This window comes from Argopecten irradians, chromosome 14 (genome assembly GCF_041381155.1).
Source record: "Argopecten irradians isolate NY chromosome 14, Ai_NY, whole genome shotgun sequence".
Lineage (NCBI taxonomy): Eukaryota > Metazoa > Mollusca > Bivalvia > Pectinida > Pectinidae > Argopecten > Argopecten irradians.
The window spans coordinates 1,900,127-1,922,055 of NC_091147.1; the positions used below are offsets into that span (position 1 = coordinate 1,900,127).

General features: G+C 33.0%; 2 long non-coding RNA genes across 2 annotated transcripts; both read right to left on the reverse strand.

Moving 5' to 3' along the window:
* Window positions 1–2,776: 2,776 nt before the first annotated feature.
* LOC138308006 (uncharacterized) lies at window positions 2,777–4,811 on the reverse strand. Its single transcript, XR_011206078.1, has 3 exons — window positions 4,449–4,811; window positions 3,195–3,339; window positions 2,777–2,908 (listed from the first exon to the last, which is right to left on the reverse strand). It is a non-coding gene; the product is annotated as an uncharacterized lncRNA (long non-coding RNA).
* A 5,668-nt stretch (window positions 4,812–10,479) lies between these two features.
* On the reverse strand, window positions 10,480–15,415 carry LOC138307908 (uncharacterized). Its single transcript, XR_011206059.1, has 3 exons — window positions 15,294–15,415; window positions 10,844–11,081; window positions 10,480–10,567 (listed from the first exon to the last, which is right to left on the reverse strand). It is a non-coding gene; the product is annotated as an uncharacterized lncRNA (long non-coding RNA).
* Between the last annotated feature and the right edge of the window lie 6,514 nt (window positions 15,416–21,929).

Sequence of the window (21,929 nt, forward strand, 5' to 3'; positions counted from 1 at the left end):
CTTATTCAAATATCCATTACTAGGGTATACTATCACAAATTTGGGAAACAATATCAATAGTTACTACTGTTTTCTGTTTAGAATTGCAAAAAAGCCAGAACTCATTTTTAAGTTGCTTCCTCAATTGTATTTTTGTAATTTCTGTGTTTGGAAGTCTGTTATTGTGTTTAATGTCATTTCTGCATTTCCATATTGTCCACTTCATGATACAAATAAAAGTGTTTATTAATAAAGCAAGTCTACTTTTACCAGGATAACCAAGAATAACAATTTCTTCTTTATCTAGTGTTCCTTTTATTATATTTTACGTACAACTTATTTTGGATTATATGGTATCCATATAATCCAAAATAAGTTTCGTATAAGCACAACTGAAGAATAAATGTTGTATATATTCGTTTTCGACTTTGCAGAAATGACATTTTCCATCTGAGTTACCGAATTTCATTATCTTCTTTTCTGTATATATAAGTTGGTGGATACATTTCCATTGAAATTCTTTAATCTTAAGACATGTTAATATATTAAAACAATTTAACCAGATATCTTTCCATTGAAATTGTATTTGATAAAGGTTCTCCCATTTCATTTCAACATCGGGTCTATTATTCCCGTTAAGTTTCATGCTTACTGATTTGAGTTTTAAATTTTTATATTCGATTATTTTATTATATCGATCAATGATATTCAATTCAGAATCCACAAAAATATTAGATTTTTCCTCATTTAAGATATCTTCCTCGCATAATATTCGTTTATATTTCATTGGTATTGCAGACTTCAATCTTGATAACTCTGAAATGCAGTTTCTTTTATCTCTTAGTTTCCCATAAATATCTTGATCACTTTTGAACTGTTTCTGTGTGGAATCCCATACATCACCTATCATATGTATTCCACTGCTTGAAAAGGAGTTAAAGAAAAGTGGTTTTCTATTAAAGACAATCATATGATTGCCAAATAATTCTTGATTCAAAAGTTCCTGAATGTTTCTTGCATCATTAACTCTTAAAAGTGTTGACCATGCTGATAACAAGTTTTTGTAAAATTTAGAAATACGACTAAAATTTAGCGAATTAGTGTCTGAGCATTTACACAGAAAGAAATTGCTTCCAAACTTACTGTCTAATGATTGCAGCCAGTACTGACCAATTGCATTCCATGAAGTAATGGGAGTTTTAATGATTTTATATAACAATTTTATTTGTTTACTCAATGTGAAAAAACTAACATCCATAACATCCATGCCTCCAGTACACTTTGGAGAACGCATCACCTTTCTAGGAACCATATCCTTCCCATTCCACAAAAAATTCCAAATTAGTGTGTTTAATTCCTTCAAATATTTATCAGGTATTCCACGAGCGTCTAATTCGTGGCCAATCTTAGATATAATAAGTGAATTAATAATAACATTTTTACCGAAGATAGACAGGTTTCTCGCTTTCCAAACGTGCATACAACTATTAATCTTATTTATTTTGTCTCTCCATATTGCGTCGTTATCTATTTCATGCCCATGGTGAATACCTAGTGTTTTGATGTTCGATCGTGTCCAATTGATTGCTGTAAATCTAGGTAGATTATTTTTCCATCTTCCAAGATATATTCCAGTAGTTTTTTGTAGATTTACTTTTGAGCCTGATGCTTTTTCATAATGTCCTAAAATTTTAAACGATTCCGTAATTGACTTTTCATCTCTAAGAAACAATTGCGTATCATCAGCAAACATGTTAATTTTTGTTTCAATTTGACCTGGAAGTTTTAAGCCGTTTATACTATTGCTTTTGCGAATTGAACATGCCAAAGGTTCTGCTTGAATAATGTACAAAATTGGTGCGATTGGACAGCCCTGCCTTGCAGATCTTGAAATGCCAAAATATTCCGAGATAAAACCATTTGTCTTAATACATGTCTTCGCATCCACTAACAACATTTGTACCCAACCCCGTAAATTTATTCCAAAATTAAACCGCTCGAGACATTTGTCTATCCATCCCCATTCAACCCTATCGAAAGCTTTTTGTTGATCTAGAAAGATAACAGACCCCTCTTCATTCTCTAAATCAGTATATTCAAATACATCCTGTATCCAATCTATTCGCGTCGGCAATGTTTCTTCCAGGAACGAAACCTTTTTGATCCGGATGTATGATATCTGGAAGAACTTTCTTTATTCTGTTGGCCAATGTTTTTGCAATTATCTTATAGTCAACGTTTAGCATCGTTAGTGGTCGCCAATTTTTAATATCTTCACGCTCGCCTTTTTTGTACAATAACGTTAGTATTCCTTTTGTTTGTGATGTTGATAACTTATTAGTATTACATATTTCATAAACTAGTTCAATAAATTCTTTTTTAATTATGTGCCAGTAAATCTGATAAAATTCTGAAACAATTCCATCTTCACCCGGGGATTTATTCTTTTTCATTTCACTGATACTCTTAAATATTTCATCTACGCTCATCTCTTTATCCATACATGTTCTTTGATCATCTGAAATTTTGTTCTCTAGATTAACTAAAAGAATATCCGCAGCATCTCTGTCCCATCCTTCCGATGAGAAGAGTTGCTTATAAAATTTAATCTGTTCTCTTTGGATAGAATTTATGTCATTTTTATAATCTCCTTCTGCGGTTTTAATTTTATGCCAAAGCTTTTCTTTAGCACGCTGTTTTTCTAGGTTAAAAAAATATACAGTCTTAATAAGTCTAGGTTAAACAACGGAAGATAGAACAAAGAAGTAGGACGTTCGTGAATTTAAGTTTCTATAAACGAACAATGTTGTTTTCAATACACAAAAACAGATTCTTTTATAAGCTTTTATTGAGGACAAACAATGGAAATACAGCATGATGCAGTTGTCGTGAATGTTGAATTATATTTTCATAGCTGTTGCTTTCATGTCTGTAATTAGAATATAAAAAGTGCATAGTTTATTTATCTTTAGATTGTCAACACATTTTCTCGTTAATTCAAACAAAACAATATATATAATGACAGCAGCACTGAACATGCATGAGTGAAATTATAAACTCGTATTAATATAGTGCTGTATACATACGATGTTTTTAATAGTTTTGTTTAATTCGGGTGCGCATTCTGTAACATTTATAACAGTTAACACTGAATATAATTGCGTTGATAGTTATTCACCGTCTGAAATCAATCTAGGAATTGAAGATAGGTCTACCTTATATCCTCGGTTACGGTCTACCGGCCATACCCTCCACGCATACAACAGCTCTGCCATCCACGGCAAGACCCGGCATATATCTCGCCTGGCCAACATCCTCCTGGCCGACAGGTACCTCCGAAGCAGGGTGAACCATATTGTCCTGGAATACAGACTTAACTGTGTACTACTGGAAAACACAGCTCTAGTACAAGAAGTTATACTTTAATTTATATGTAACACTCATGTCGATCGGTTTGAAGTTTGAGGTTATTTTTGTATGTTTAGTGAAACAACACTTTGGTCCATGATATAAGTGTACCACAACTGAATAAATGTGTTGTATTGTAAAAGTACGTATAAGCAAGACAACCGATGCCTCATTTATTTGTGAAAATTAAATCATAAATATTGTTTATCAATACGTTTAAGATGTAAGAGGTCAATGACAAAAAAGGAAGCACGCTCTATTACGTTTATAAAGAATATTCTTTCGCCTTTGTCTGAGACCTCATTAGATTACCATATAACTTACCCTGAACCTGGCCTATACCTATACACATTAGATTACCATATAACTTACCCTGAACCTGGCCTATACCTAGACACATTAGACTACCATATAACTTACTTTGACCCTGGCCTATACCTAGACACATTAGACTACCATATAACTTACTTTGACCCTGGCCTATACCTAGACACATTAGACTACCATATAACTTACTTTGACCCTGGCCTATACCTAGACACATTAGACTACCATATAACTTACTTTGAACCTGGCCTATACCTAGACACATTAGACTACCATATAACTTACTTTGACCCTGGCCTATACCTAGACACATTAGACTACCATATAACTTACTTTGAACCTGGCCTATACCTAGACACATTAGACTACCATATAACTTACTATGACCCTGGCCTATACCTAGACACATTAGACTACCATATAACTTACTTTGACCCTGGCCTATACCTAGACACATTAGACTACCATATAACTTACTTTGACCCTGGCCTATACCTAGACACATTAGACTACCATATAACTTACCCTGAACCTGGCCTATACCTAGACACATTAGACTACCATATAACTTACTTTGACCCTGGCCTATACCTAGACACATTAGACTATCATACACATTAGACTACCATATAACTTACTTTGACCCTGGCCTATACCTAGACACATTAGACTACCATATAACTTACCCTGAACCTGGCCTATACCTAGACAAATTAGACTACCATTTAACTTACCTTGAACCTGGCCTATTCCTAGACACATTAGGCCGATGGTCACCAGTACAATTAGCACGATTTTATTGGTCATCTTCAAGTGTCACGTCACGTCGTCCTTGGATGATAATAACACTGGTAACAAACTTACGTGTATTTATACTCCAGGTAACCACAAAATAAAAATTCCTTTAGTAGTTGGGTGTAACAGAATATCAACATCGGGAGTTTTCATGTCCTTGTCATACATTGTCAGCGCTGTACTCTATTGTTTGGTCATTTTAATCAGCATTACGATCACCATATAACTCTAACATATTAATACTATAAAAACACTATGAATTAATCATCATCATCTTGTTGTAAAGGACAATTACAGTGAGCAACTTCCTTTTCCAAGAAACACTGCTAGGATTTTTATATGAACATTATAACTTGTCAAAAATGATAAATATTTGTTTACCTAATTGCACTGTGTAGTGACAATCTAAACTAGAGAACACATGCTGGAATGGTGTACGTTATGTAATTATATGATACTCCCATAGCCATGAGGAGATTACGGGTGATTTCAACCTCCCAAAAATTATATTGTTATCAGATTGGAGCTTGTTTGTAAACCGAGCAAGTTAGATTTGTTAACAAAGAGTGGAAATATACACGCAAGCTATGCATACAGCTTATTTTATTCATTTACTTAAATCATTTATATGTGCACCCTTTATGTGGCCCCAAATGTTTTCCCTGTCTATGGTCCCAACATAGATGTTTCAGGCGATCGTTCGTTAGCTGTTATAATAACACTGACTGCTGATTGGTTGATATTTCAAGCTTTCAATCTTTAACATTTTTACACGCGCCGTCACTGTCAATCTAATCTTATCAGTATTTTGTTATAATAAGGAAGGTTAAAACCCACCATATTTCCCTCTTTTAATACATGCCTTTGTTTATATGCCATTTGGGAAAGGGCTTTAATAAGTTGTAATAACTTGTGCCTGATCCCGTTATAGCATTTGCAATATTATATGTCATCTAGTATTAATCGAATTTCATGGTATATTCCGATATAGAATATTAGCGTAATTAAGGGAGTTATTCTGATAGCACATCATTTTTTTCCAAGTAAATTATCCTAACAAGGGAAATTGCTAAGTGAATTTGCTACCCGCATCTTGCTCCTTTTCTTACTTCAAATCGTTCTGATTTTCTTTTCTAATTATCTATATGAAAAGACGTTCAACAATAATTGCAGCAAGAATACGGTCGCATATTCACTCGTCAATTTCACTTTGACAAGATAATTTACTTTGCATAAAATAAAGTGTTTGATAATTTTTTTTTTCACAATAAAGATAATATTTTGCTGTAATGTTATCATTTCTTTCTTCTTTGGTCTATGTGAAAAGAGAGAAAAAAGATAATTGACTTATGTTTTATGTGATAATTGATTTGCAAAACAAATGTTTCTTAAGTACACACTCGACGGTTAACGGTACCTATCAAGTGCACATCTCAGGTTTGTCCATGCCTTAACTACATTCTTGGAAATAAACTCGTAGACTTTATAATTCTGAACCATTTAAACGTGAGTAATTAACCAAGAAGTTTTTGATTAGTCATATTTTGCAAATCTAACAGTCGTATTCTCCTCCAGCTTTCATTCATTGAGTTTTATAGGTCGTAAATTAGTTTGTTTATAAAGATTAGGTCTCTTCTATTCCATATTTTGGGTCATGCATAGTGTTGCGTCTATATTTCCAGGGAGTTGCATCTCCAGGATGTTGGTTTTTGCTTGTATAGCACAGTCGACGGGCACAGCTTTTTGTTTATTAACGGAGAGATTGGGCATCTAGTCCAGATGCAAAGTAGCGATTTTTGCAATAGCTCAAAAAATATTGTGAATTGAAATGTATGTAATAAGATCCAGGTGGGTGTTGAGCTCTCACCCTTGAGCATTTTACAATATTCAAGATGGCGTCCAATAGTTCATACAGAAATCACATACACCTTAAACAAACATGGAAACCTTTTTTTTATTTCATCTTAAACCTTGCAAGGATACAACTGGAAAAACGAAATTCAAATTTGTATATACATCCATACAAAAAACCAAGATGGCGGATAAAATAGCTCCAAATACTAAAACAAAACGATTACAGTTACCCCATCTTACAAAATACATGTTAATGCAGGTTGATTGGCAAAAACAAGGTTTAAGAATTTAGGAAAAGATAATTTAGATATGTTGATTTTGAAAATAATCTTTGATGACAACTCATTTCAAGATGGCGAACCAAATGGCGCTAAAATCAATGATATATCATTTATTATGGTCTCGACGCCAGCTACCGAGTTTTATTTCGGATCAATATTTTTGACATATTTTTTTTTCTCTCTGTCGAATATCATTTATTGGTTTGACCATTAATATAAATATCCATGTGAGAGTGGACCTCACACCCTTGAGGGGGTATTTTATTTTATTCAAAATGGCATCTTAGATGGCCAATGAACTCTGAAAGCTGTAATTGTTTCTTTAACATTCATGTCGAATGAAAAATCCAACTGTTTACATGGTTTGTTATATCAGATATAGGAAGAGTGTCCAGTAACATTTTATTTGTTATAAATTTTAAGATGGCGGACTAATATGGCCGTCAAAAGCGGTTATATTCGTTCAAGATAGCAGCTAAACATTGAAAAATTCTATAGTTATTTCCATAAGCCAATTTAAAGATTTTTTGGGAATCAACTGTCATTTTCGAAAATATTATTCACCATACATATCATTAAAGGGACAATTCAGTGAGGCTAATTCGTTACATAACCACGAAGCAAATTATGACATAAATGCATTGTTATACAATCCTTATGAAACAAATGGCAAGAAATAGTGGCAAATTCCACAACATTGTTAAGTATTTTAATTAATATCATTGAAATTTCAAATTGTTGATCAATACGATTAAGCAAGTACAATATGTACGCTGTACCCTTGCCTGAGTCAAAGTCACGCATGTTAAACAAAAGCAATACATAACCACTGAGGATTTGATGAAATTATTTTTAGACAAGAACATGCATCTTATAATGTTAACACAACTGTAAGAGCGTTTTGAAAATTTCTAGACAAAAAATTCTTTACAACACAGGCAAGGGTCAGGGTTCGGTATACAAGACTATGTGTTATGGCGATTTAACAGTTCACGTACATTTGACTATAGTGGGCTTTTCTGACATATTACAGTTAAAACAACTAATCTAATTTCCATTAGAACTGGTTTGTATCCGAAATATGTGCAAGTTTCAATGTACTCTTAGATCGAATTGTCTCTTTAAAAACACTACATGATGGCGGACAAAATAGTACAATGTCCTAAAAATTATTTAATAGTTGCCATTATCGCAAAATAGTAGCATGCAGGTTGAATGTCACATACAAGGTTTAACTAAATAGGCACGGAACTATATTATGCGTTCTATACATATATTTTACCAATAACTATTTTAGCTTGGACGCCAAATACCGATTTTTGCTCTGACCCAAAAGTTATAGTTAATTATATAATTACAAATATGTTGGATAATTCTGTCCCCATATGACTTAAACTTTGTATTTGACATTCAACCTGCATGGCACTACTTCCATTTGAAAGTAAGGATAATAATGAAAGATAATTTTGCTATTTTATCCGCCATCTTGGTTTATTTGTATCGATGTACAATATAAATACTGCGTATTATTTTAGCAATTATCAATTGAATACCTAATAGACTCGGTTGAGATAAATACAGTTTTGCAGTTAGGTATCTGCTTGTTGAAGGAACTATGATAAAAAACGACATTAACTGGCGGCCATATTTGTGTCCCTTTCTTGAAATTTTGAATAATAAGAGCGTTAATAAATACTCTAATAAGAGATAATAAAGAACAAAATTGTTAATACATTATTTAGTAAATCTGTTGTATTTAGTGTGAATGTTAAAGAAATTATCACTATAATTTGCGTCCAGTGGTTATCTTAGACGCCATCTTGAATGCTTGAACAAACTCAAGTATGTATGCTTCTCACATCTGGTTCTGTATACATACTGATTTATATACATGCCAAAAGGTAATATTCAAGAGAGAAAAAAATAATAAGAAATATTGAGACGTAAAAAAACTCGCTAGTTGATATCAAGACTATAATTAATAATTTATCTCTGACCTTGGCGCCATTTTGTCCGCCATCTTGAATTAAACATGTACAATATATTCCTATCAAAAATATATATTGGTTACATCCGTCATTGCAAAACTTCCACCTTGTATTTAACATTAAGGTTGCTAGGACTTGCCTTTTGTAATACTTTTGTATCTTTTTAATCGTTTTTTAAGTATTTGACGCTGTTTTGTTCGCCATCTTGGTGTTTGTACTGATGAATGTACTGTATTTTACTTGCGTTATTACCAGTATTCTACAAAGTTTTAACATGAGATAAATAGAATTTTGATGTGATTTCTTTAGACGCCACCTGGAATATTTCAAAACGCTCAAGGTGAAAACTTCACACCCACCTGGATCTTATTATATGTATATATGGATTTGTAATAATCAGCAAAGAAAAAACACTGTATTCGAGATTTTTGTGTTTTACCCCATCGCGTCCGGACTAATCCTTCTCTTGCAGATCTAGTTATATTGAAATAACATGACATTAACCCATTATGTTGAATAAAGCGGGTGTCAAAATTGCGCCGGAGTCCAAATTTTGCCATTTTTATGATAACAAGTGATAATTTGGTAATCATGACATTATATGAGCAGCACAGTATCAGTAAGAAATAAAGATAATCTTCATAACAATATTCAAACAATAAAAATTATATCACTCATCGGTAGTCAGACCCTTTTTCCAGTACGGTTCTTGAGAGGGGCGACAACTACCTGTGGGGTATCAAAGTGATGGATTTGATGTCGCTTATAGTGTCTGATTTCATACAGTGTTGAATTAATGGATATTTGATAATCAAATGACAGTGCATGGACATAAATTTACTGACTATATTTTTATATCTACATTTAAATCGTCATTATTTATAAAAAAAGCGAAATATGGACCACCTACGGGAAAATGTTACCTGATATCGGGAAGTATTGTAACCTATTCATACAAAAATAAAATATTCATACTTTTGCATGTAATTATATTTTGTAAGAATATGAGGAAAGTTTCATTTAGACTGTTAATTGTATCTCTTATACAAACGATATAAATCTACTCTGGGAAAAACAAAAAATCTACTATAGGAAAAACAAGTAAAAACGGCAAAATATGGACACCCGCTCTGCATGTCGTGTTATATTTTAGTAGCATTTCGACCCTATCACAGAAGGTTTACCTAAAGGTCTAGATAAATTACTCTACCATCTTTATTGTCTAATTCACTATATTCTTTGATGTCTTCGTAAAGCCTGATTGCTTTTGAGACTTTCCGTCCTGAAACAAATCTTTTTTGGCCAGGATGTATGATTGTGTTTTAAGTGCGTTTTAATATATAGCCTAATATTTCAGTAACAATAATTTCTATCTTTACACTTTACTCTGCACCAAAGTTTGTTTTTTGCATTTTTCTTCTCAAGATCAAAAATATATTTTGTCGATGTTTTTACTCTTCTCATACATTTATGTGCAAAATCGTATCATTGCAGCCTCTTCTTTATCATTATCATTGTTTCTATATCCTGTTGCTTTCGGTTAAGGTAACTTATTTTCCGTATTTTAACATCAATATGGTTTGGGTTAGGGTTAGACACTATTTTTCTCTGTTTCTATAATTGTTAACGCTTTTATACAAATTTTACCATTTTCCAGCTGACAGGCCCTTTTTCATATGTATTAGATGCTATTTTGGTATCTATTGTCTCATATCACTAAACGGACAATGTCCGATACTTGCCCTAATAATCAAATGTAGTAATATTCTAAACACTAAGAAAGAAATTTAGAAGTTTTTTTCTCTATAAACGAGGTATGTTGTTTGCAATGCACAAAAAAAACGGTATATTTTTCTTGTTTAGCATTTATTGAATACACGCGTTTCAATTTCATGAGGAAGCAGCTGTCTTCAATGTTGGGTTGTGTTTTCATAGCTGTTAATAAAACAAAAAAGTACATTGTTAGTTTTCGTTAAAATTGTCTACATCTGTCCCCGTTGATTAAAACAAAACAAGAATAAAGTATCACTGAACAGCCACAAGTGAGATTATCGTCATAACTATAACTTAGTATCAATACTATAATGTTTAATGCTGCGTCTTTTTAATTTCACTGCAAATCTTGTAGCATTTAAACATTTATCACTGAACTTAATTTCTTTGAAAGTTATTCGTCGTTTGAAATATATTTACACTATGAATTAAAGATACCTGTATTCTGGGTAACGTTCTGCCGGCCGTAACCGCCGCCTAAACAACAGTTACGTTCTACCGGCCGTAACCACCGCCTAAGCAGCAGTTAGGTTCTACCGGCCGTAACCGCCGCCTAAACAGCAGCTCGTCATCCCACCGCATGATCCGCCATACAGCTCTCCAGGCCAACAGTTCCGGATTCCTGGCCGACACCTACCTCCCATGCAGGCTGAGGGACCATCATCGCCATACTGTCCTGAATTACAGACAAAGCGTTGTCAATGTAAATCATAGCTATACATCACTGATTAATTATTGAATTTCTTATCATTAAAAATAAATGCCTACTAACGTCGGCTAGAATCACTTACGATAATAACTGACCTGTCATGCAATGATGATTTTTCATACATTTGGGGATGCGTTTCTCAGAGATGTGTTTAGAATTTCAACAAATCCAGATAAAGAAACTCTAGGAATGGTTTTCAATGTAGATTACCAGTGAACACATATTTGTCAGATTAAAATGGTTGCCTTTCAGCACGGGTTTCAATAAAAATAAACGTGTTTGTTATACAATAAATATGTTTAACCATAAAACCTCAAAGTGCCAACATTCTTTTAAATTTCATGGTAAAGCACATTGGAATAGCTTTCTTGAAGGTGTCAAAGAAAAGAAATCCCTGAACATGACCAAGTTAAAATGCAGGATACATTTTGTTGATCTTTATAATAATATCGGAAAACATCGACATTGCTAGCATCATGAAACAACTTGCAAGCCTACTACGGCAGTGAATGAAGAATACCTAGTTCGGTTAAATGACACGCGTACGTTACCATGCAATGAAACTGTTTGTGAAAACTTGCAGCGTGACTAACTAACTCTTATTTGGAGACCAAGTCTGTTCAAATAATGTAAATAATGTAAAATTGTATTATAAAGTTTTAATTGAATTATCAGTTCTACATAACTATCCTAGGTTGTCATTTATTTACTTTTTACATGTATCTTATGTATTGCATGTGAAAGTATTGAATAATACGAGGCCAATAAAAGGGTAATGCATTATCATGGAGACTACAGATATTGTTGTGTTTAATTATATAGTTGCTCTCATTACGTGCCATAGCATGATATTTAGCTATAATTGTATGTATAATTTGTTATATGCGTACAGTTAAGTGAAATGTTAGTCCATGAGGTGAAATATTACATGTATTTGATTTAATGGCTTTGACAGATATTGCTTAACTAAAATGCGCATATTCATATTTGCGTGCTAAGAGAGGCAACTTCTATAATATTTGTATAAAATTAACAAATAGTATGGCATTTATTATATAAAACCGTTATCATATATATTATTTGATACAAATATTTTTACATTATTGATTCAATAACTTGGACAACTTCAATGCTTCAATTAGGAAGGTGTTTCCTATAATATTGGAGCTAAATAAACAGGAATTTGTTGTAAATAGCTGTTATTATATGTATTCTTTCATTTATACTCTCTAAAAAAATTATATGTATCTTTTTTTTGAAGTGAAGTGAAATTTAACTTCCTTAAATGAAATATTACATAATGCACATATCCATGTTTGCATGCTAATGGAGGTAATTCCTTTATTCTTGGAGCAGTATATTAACAGGTAAAAGTATGGGAAAACGTAAACGTATGGCATTTTTTATTTGTCACTTTTATAATGGTTTTTGGTCCTACTTGCATCCTTTTCGTTTGCTAAACATGAACGATTCAAGCTCAATATCTTGTTTGAACATCATTGGCCTTGGAGAGAAATTTATTGATGACATTTTCCAGTTCAAAATTAGATATGATGTAAATATATGTATGGAAACCTGGGCTGGATAAAGTTCTGCATCAAAAAATACAATACATTTTCAAATATAAAAAAGCAAAGCGAAATAGTGGAGAAATAATAATATATTTGGCCAATATAAATAGTATATCAAATAAGGATTCTAAACAATTGTGACAAGTGTTTAAAACTCTTAGGCAAAAAGCAATGATAACTGTGAAGATACCCCTAGTTTGTTGCACATTCCAAAAGCTTGAAGAATGAAAACTTGTACCGAGATACTAAATTTAAGTGAGATATTGAATTGCAACTTGACCAACTAAAAACCCAGCTGCACCATAATGCTATCACAGACAGGCCCCTTACTATAAAAAAGTAATTAAGCTTATAAAGAATAATAAATCGATGGGTCCTGATTCTGTTAGTAACGAAATAATTAAATATTCCATAAATCATGATGCCTCTTTTAGCAAAATATTTTAAAACTTTTTTTAGTTGTGACTCTTATCGAAAGTATTGGAACAAATCCTTCTTAATTCCTATTTTCAAATCTGCTGATGCACGTCTACTAACGAATTACCGAGGCATCTCTCTCCAAAGTTCGTTGGTAAAGTTATTGAATTCTATTTTAAACAAAAGGCTTACCATGTTTATGCAAAATTCGCATTCAACATTCAATATTCATGACAGATTATATATATAATTAGTTTAAGATTATTCATGGGTTAAAACAATGGGATAGGTTAAGTCCTATACTTTTCAACATGTACATTAATGAATTACCAGTCATTCTAAATGACAGTTTAGCTGTAGGTAGTTTGTCATTTACGGATGATTTATTGATTTTATCAGAAACTTCCGAGGGACAGCAAAAAACATTAACTGAATTAAAAAACAACTGTGAAAATGACAGGTATTAATAAATTCTAAGAAAACAAAAACGATGATTTTCAGAAGTAAGCAGAGTGATATCAAAACCAAACATAATGTGAAACTTTTTATGTCTAGAAATGAGGAAATTGAACAAGTCTCAACTTTATGTAACAACGGTAAATTCATGTTTTAAGGAACTTAATGTAAAAAGTAAAAACAAAATATCCTCAATTAGGCAATATCTACGTAAAATAGATGATATACCCATATGGCTCTGAAAAAAGTTGTGTATTTCTTTAGTCAGACCAATGTTAACATATAATTCTTAAATATGATATGCTGACGAATGGCTTACAGTAAAATTGCAAATGCAAGTAAAAAAGCTAGTGTGAATAATTCAACATTGGACGTATTTTCAATAATAGATTAAACGCCATTTGAACAAACAAATTTAAAATTTTAGAAAAATGGGGGTTGGAAAGTATGAAGTAAATGTTGCTTCCAGGGCTGAATTAGTGCAGTATACACTAGACTGTTTCATTAATACTCGAGCATCTTGTTATTTGGCTAGAATATCACAAGATGACATTAATAATCTTGTAAAAGAAGCTTTAAAGGTCAGTAAAAACATTCATGAAAGTGGACCATATTCCTGGTTTTCATACGTATCAAGTATTGTAAACGAAAGCAAAATCACACTTCACACACATTAAAAGGGGAAACTTCAGTAGATTAAAACCAGATTAAAAAGGTCATTAAAAAGATTCATACATTACAGATTTCACATTATTTTCTAAAGCAAAATGCAGCTTTTAGATTGTAGTAATAAGCTTTTTCTTTATAGTAAACTTAAACAAACTATTAAGATGAATATTATATTTCTTTGCAAAATTTTTACTATCGAAACTGCTGGCAAAACTTCGGATCAGCAATCACAACCTTAAAATTGAATCTGGTAGAACAAAAAAGGTACCTCGCCAGCACCGGTTATGCGATTTTTTTAATATTGTAAAGGATGAAGCTCACTCACTTCATTATCAAGTTACAGCAGATTCTACTGAAAGACATTTTTTTACAAAATTAATTATATGTTCACAGACTATGAACATTTAGTAAAGTTATTGCCATCTAATGAACCTTAACTTCTGAAGGATTTGGACCTCTTCATTAAAAAGTCGTTTAAACAGAGGAAAGCGGGCTTGCTGAATGCATAAGTTGTTCTTGTTTTAGGATTATTGTGTTATACATGTAATGATATCTTTGTAATTTGCTGTCGATACTTGTTTGTGGATGTAAAAATGCAAATAAATGAGTAGAAGTTGAATTTGTAATGATACGGTTGCTAGGACCGTCTGATATAGGTTTACATATCTCGCTCAGAGTCGTAGATAAGACTTTATCATTTGAATAGTGTAGTTTGCAGAGAATTTGCCAATGCAATATTTTGGAAGGTAATGGCTATTAATGGTTACGGACTTTACATATCCGTTTCCAAAAGTCTTTGGAATAAGTATAGGTGCCGTTAATTTGTGAGCAATGTACTTGTTATTATACTTGTGTGAGCATTGTGCGAAAGACTATGTGGATGTTTATCACACCACATTTCATCACAAAAAGAACTCATAAACGTCGTCGTCCGACAGTACGTGAAACAATTTGTATGACGTTACAAAATTACATTATAAGCATTATTCTCAATATATTTTTGGTATAAGACGTCACAGACAAAAACAATGGAAGGACACTATTGTCTGTATCCCATATAACTTACCTTGAACCTGACCTACACCTAGATACAGCAGACCGATGGTCACCAGTACAAGAAGTACGATTTTATTGTACATCTTCTAGTGTCGTCCTTGGATGATAATACCACTGCTAATGCAAACTTTTGTATTTATATTCCAGGTAACCACATAATAAAAATACTTTTAAAAGTTTATATCCGGATATAAGAAAATGCACTAAACAAGATAATTACTGTATTTTGATGTAACATATCATTAACGTTGACATTTCATATCATGTCCCGGTCATTAATTAAATGACCACATTATTTTTTCTAACATTTTCTAGGAATTAATCGACATCTTACAAGTCCTGGCAATCAACGCCACGTGATAGAGACAACGCTAATTAATCATCACCATGAGTTAAGCTCGACAGTATTTTTTTTATTTATTTACTTTTCTTAGAAATATTGATAGGATTATCCAATGAATAATTCATCTTTCTTGTCAACAATGTCAAATGTTTAAATTAACGACAAAAGTGTTTAATAACATACGAGATACAAGATTTTTTTCTATTTAACGTCGCATATTGAGTAACAAAAACATTAACTATGTAGAGCTATTATTGCGACAAACCAAGTAAGAAAACAAATAAAATAACATAATAATTCATATAAAATGTCGCATGTAAATCAAACATGTATAGCAAGACAGTGTTTTCAGACAAAATTGGTACTAAAATAAAGCAGCACATGTTATGACTATGAATATCACAGAAAAGTAAATACATGTAGGTTAAACTTTATGTTAATAATGAATACTAGTATATCACACATGTAAATATGCCAAACAAAAGATATAAAACACTTAGAGAGTGTATTGTACATATTATATGCTATCATAGCAAAGTGTAAAATTTGACAGAATATACATTAATATAGTGTCAACTAAAAGGGATAGGCTATGTAGTAAGTTAAATGTAACAAATTGAAGCTAAAAAGTATCCAATAAACTATGCTGCACAATACTATCACTGATATATCCAAACATACACAAAAACACAAGATTAATAATCTAAAAGATAACAAAATCATAAAAGGTGAAGCACATAGCAAAATGAAAAAAAATACTCAAGGTACTAAAAGGTGGAGACTTCAAAATATGTTTTTGGTGAAATCAAAGGGATGTGGGCCAAAGATGTTTAAAAAGAAAATCAAAGAAGTTTTAGACAAAACTGGACATACCATGTAGAATAAATTGATACCCTGGTTATAAGTAATATATTCTATGGTATTCCATAGGAACATGAATAGCATAAATCACTCTTTCTCAAGCATACACACATCATATAGTTGAATTGGATAAGATATGTCTTTGGTCAGCATCATTGTAGGAGGTAAAATTGTGGAGAAGTTTTTTTATTAATCTTATCATGTATTCTGTTACCAATCTACCTATGTCTCTTGTTGACTGGTATCACTTATATATAATCTGATTTCCATACAAGCTATTCTGTATTGAAGCTATCAATGTCAGTTACTTAAACTTTGCATTCCAAGTGTAAAAACTCAGATTAATGAAAGTAGGCTTTCATTGAAGTGACTCAATATCGGAAAAAACGAAAATAGGGAATTGATACCCATGTAAATTTGGGTGGCATATGATATTATGTTCCAGAAGCTTTAGGTGCGTTGAACCCCTGTATTAAAATCGGCAGTAAATCCCTACAGACTATCATTTGAATGCCTTCTCCTCATTAGAGCTATAGTCTCTCCCCTTCCCTAACACTAAGTCAGTTACACACCACAGCGATAAGGTGTAGGGGCCAGCTTCAGATGTCAACGCTGGCTATAGAAGCTGAGAATGCCATTAATTACATCTACTGTATCAATTAGCAACATGACTGGTTAGTTTTCTATATGAATATTCTACATAAAGAGCAGTATATATTTTGTGAGTTTGTATATATCATCCTGTCATAACTTAGGATAGATGGGTAGATCCCATATATGTTTATTTTCAATATATTTGAAGTTATATTGACTGTTAAGTCTCTCTCATTCATTTCCTGTATAAAGCTGACAACGTAATTTAACACAAACAGAAGGTTGGACCCCCAACCTAGAAACAATGGTAACAGAATGTATTCATACTCGCCACACAAAGTTCCATAGGTCAATGTGACCATTTTGGACAGTTATATAATTTACACTTATATATATATATATATATATATATATCCTGCTAGTACGGTTTTGTAGTGAGTTAATCAAAAAGAAATGGAAGTGTGATTGGGAGAAAGTCAAAATTGACACGGTATAGACCATTTCATGGTTACATATTTACTTCCCTAGTTGTCTACCAGCCGGAATATTGTGAACAGTGACATCTCCCTGTTGACAGCTTTCAACACTATACTGGTGTCAAATCGTGGGAAAGTGTACTGCTGTGACGCTTCTTCTTCAAATGTTAGTGAAAAACGGAAAGATGGCAGAACAGTATCCCTTCACAGATAGCCTGCTAATGTAGCGGAATTGTACCGGGGCAATATGTCAAGGATTAAGGAGCAGCGCGTAAAATGCTTCAGAAATAATTTCAACCTAAAACCAGCAACGCGCCTTTGTAGTGCGTATTTTAACTGTATAATTTCCATATAATAAATGTCGGCACGACATTTTCGCTTTCATACAGTACACGTAATACCTGGTAGACCAAGCAGACGACTATGGTTGCTGGCCACACAATGTGTTATATAATTATTTTACTATATAATTATTAATTATCCATAATTTAATAATCTAATACCTTTTAATTACTCATTTTGATTCTTACAAATATTGAATCTCATTAAAATATGGAAAAGTAACATATTTTGAACTTCACATCAAATTGTATCATATCTGAATTATATAAATTATATTATACTATCATTTTAGCAAGCAGCGCAGAGACAATCTGGACAAATATTAAATTCAGGTTTATTCACATCAAACTACAGGTTAAAGTATTAGGCTTAATAACTATCATTATAAAATCTCATCAAGATGAAGAGGTACAAAATGGTGATAATAGTTTGAAATATATACATAGTGTAGTTTGAAAGTGTTTAAAACCTCATCAATGGTCAGCTGGTTCATGACGTCTAATTTTGATTAATAGTTATACTGATGTATAAACCTAGTCATCAGTGGTCAGGTGGAGGACTTCTAGTTTTATTTAATGATTATAATGGTTAAGTATGGGTCAGTAATTGCCAGATTATGTTCAATTATTCGGATGTCTAAGTTACTGCGCATGCGCGTATGTAGTATCGGTCGAATTAAAATATTGTTCGGAACTTAAGTTTTCTAGCTTTCGAGATGTAAACAACTCAGCCTGTACTTTGATAGTCCGCGGGAGTGGGACTTCGGCGTTTGTTCATTATGCGTATCGAAAACACTGAGCAACAATATGAAAACTTTGTTTTGAAACTTAATAAAAGCTACATGTATACGATCATTTGATTAGATGATGTAGTCGTTGTTATGCAACAATACACAGTCGGGCGTCACATATTGTTTGTTTATCAGTACCCATTGCACTATATATAGCTACCCAAGTGTTAAAACGATCGCCCAGGGCAGTCGCTGGGAACCGTTTTCTTATTTTTACCTGCAATAGCAGACAGTTGATGTTTTGTGTACTTCATCTTGTACCATGTTTCCCCCCAAAGTTAAGTGATTTAGGTTTTCACTAAATGTTACTCAATAAATACAGATTGCATTTATTAAAAGGACATTTTAGTTCAATATTAGTCCCGGTTATGTTAATTCAGGTAGGAGACAATGTCCACTGTAATCCTCAAGTAGAAGAGTTCCTGTCGAAGGAAATCTCATCACACCGTGAAGATATTGTCAGTACTACAGAAAATGAGAGACTCCGAAAGCGGATGCAAGACATACACACAAAGTGAATTCCATGTCTATGGTGGCTAAATTTCGGAGGAGCTTATATTAACATACATGTATATTAACAAAGAAGTACAAACTGATGATGCGGCCCTTCTTAAAGATAATTCTTTGATAATAGTTTAAGTCTTATCCGAGTTTCCTCTAACACTCACACCGGTACCGGACAATGACACTGTGAAGGATAAGATTTGAGGATTGTCTATTTACCACATGTTCTATCTAACTAGCATCAAACTTTAAGTTTGAAAGGTAACTTTCACACAAATGATTCCTATTCCAAAAGATCGTGCAAAGTGGTATTGTTAGTCATATGGACAATGATTATATTATGGAGATAAGTGTCAAACTGAGAGAGAAAATGATGACCCATCTTTCTCCCATATACTGTAGTTTGAGACTGTAAATTAAAGCTGACAATGCAAGTTAAAATTATTAAAATGTTTTCTTTTTTTAAATAGGTAAACTTGAATTTCAAGAATCGTTTATGAGACATTCCCCGATTGAGGACAGCCATTTTTGTTTTACATTCCGACGACCACTGACCCCTATATAAAGCGCGTGAATCGACACACGTGCGCTCATTCATGTACATATACACCTAGCAGTCCACAGTATATATCACCTACAAATAGGTAAACAAAACCCTTGCCTGTAAAACGATATTGGACTTGTTTTAGCAAGAAAAACATGTCAACTCCTCTAATTCGTCATTTAGATGTTTCTCAAAATAAAATTTCAACGCAGGTGAATAGAAATCCAAACAATAATCCGTCCACATATCTCCACGTATATCGTCGTACTCGATGCACTCAACTGACCATATACACGTGACTATAGTACCTGACCCGAACGAGCGACAACTATCAAGGACACACACGTGTCGATGCATATGCACGTGTAAAACCTAATGTATATTGAAGTGTTTTATTAGTTCGTATTGGACATATGTTGGGATATAGCTGACAACACATTCATCTATTACTTCAATGAAATATTGTCAGGTGAGTTCAATGTTTATTTTCAATTTGACATTGTTATTTGCAATATCGGGGCATGTGTATCTGAGACAAGACATGTTTAAAATGACACACGTGTGTCAAGTGTCCCGTGCTTTATATAGGGGGTTGGCCAGTGAAGGTTACTAAGCAGAGCAAAAGAAAAATGGCTCCACTTCCTTAGATACCACACTGTCATAACTAGGGGATGTCTCAGAAACAATTTTCGAAAAAATATTTCATTATCTTTTTTTTAATTGCAAATGCATGTTTTTAACTTTAAAACAGGGCAATTCTTTATGTCAATGTAGTACACATAAGCCAGACGTTTTACCTTTGTCTATGAGCTCTGCTGGCTCTACCAATGTGCATTTATGTCTGTTTGTATTATTAAAATAACGTCTTGTTACAAGATGTAACACACAAGGCCATTTAGGGACCGTCTCCAATGTTTGAAGTGTGTTTGAAATGTGTGGTTCGCATTTTGTCAGGCTGCGGTATAGCCGTCTGTTTGTAGTTGTAATAACTAATAAGTAATTATAATGTAATGGAGACAAAACCAAATTTTGCATCTATTATGATATAAAATAAATGAATGCAAATTCATATAAAACGTTCCTTATATAGTATATACAGTTAAGGTATCTTAATCGGAATGCTATCATTGATCTACATGAAATATCAGTCTTAAAAAGCCGGGTAATTTTCCTATCGCATGGTTGTTGACGAACTCGCAGCTAAGTAAACCCATCCGTTACGGTTTCCTTTATTCGTTTCGAGTTGATTAAGAATTTCTTCCTGCCATTAGGATTCTGGCTTTCATTTCCCTTGATGGTAGCAATACAAGTATAGGTCTAGCGTTTGGTTCATCTTCAGCCTTTTCCGGAACTTTGCTCAGGCGTACAACTCTGCTGAATACCTCGTTATCGTCGTTGGATTTTAAAAAAAAGAACGCGAACACATCCTTATCTCCCCCTTATTGTTTTTTTATCACTTGGATCCTGTTGTCTGATGATACTGAAGTGGATCAAGTTATAGCCTCTCTATTCTCTTTCATTCGTTTCTGATATTACGAGATTCGTATTTTGCCGGTGCGTGATGCCTGCTTAGGGTTATATTTATTACGGATAACTGGCATCATAAATGTTCATTATTGCATTGCCTCTTGAAAGAGGAATCCTGCACTTTTCATTTCATTGAAGCATGCAGTGTTAATTAGCAGGAGCAGAAACTACCACTTTTTACTTTCAAATACTACCTCTCCAGAGGGAGAATATATGTAAACATTAAATAGTATAAATATCCCTTCCACAAATTTTTGGCCTCTTGGCAATTTCAGGTACATAGAAACACAAGAAAAGCTAGGTGAAATCCATCTTGAACGTTTTTCAAGATGGAATTCACCTAGCTTTTCTTGTGTTTCTATGTACCTGAAGATGGCCCAGAGGCCGAAAATTTGTGGAAGGGATATTTATACTATTTAATGTACCACTTTTTATTAACCTAGTTACTTGGAAACAGAGCGACACACAAACAATATGGTAACCAGCAAACTAAACTTAGAAAATAAACAAGATGATTTGTTTTCATTTCATAAAAAACAGAATGCTTACACCATTTAGAAACGAAAAGACTTGGCGTCCAACGTCCGTCGCAGCGGTATCAATATTTGATAATGGCTTTATAGAGTTTGCTTTTCAAATACTACCATTGATTCAAGATAGAAAAT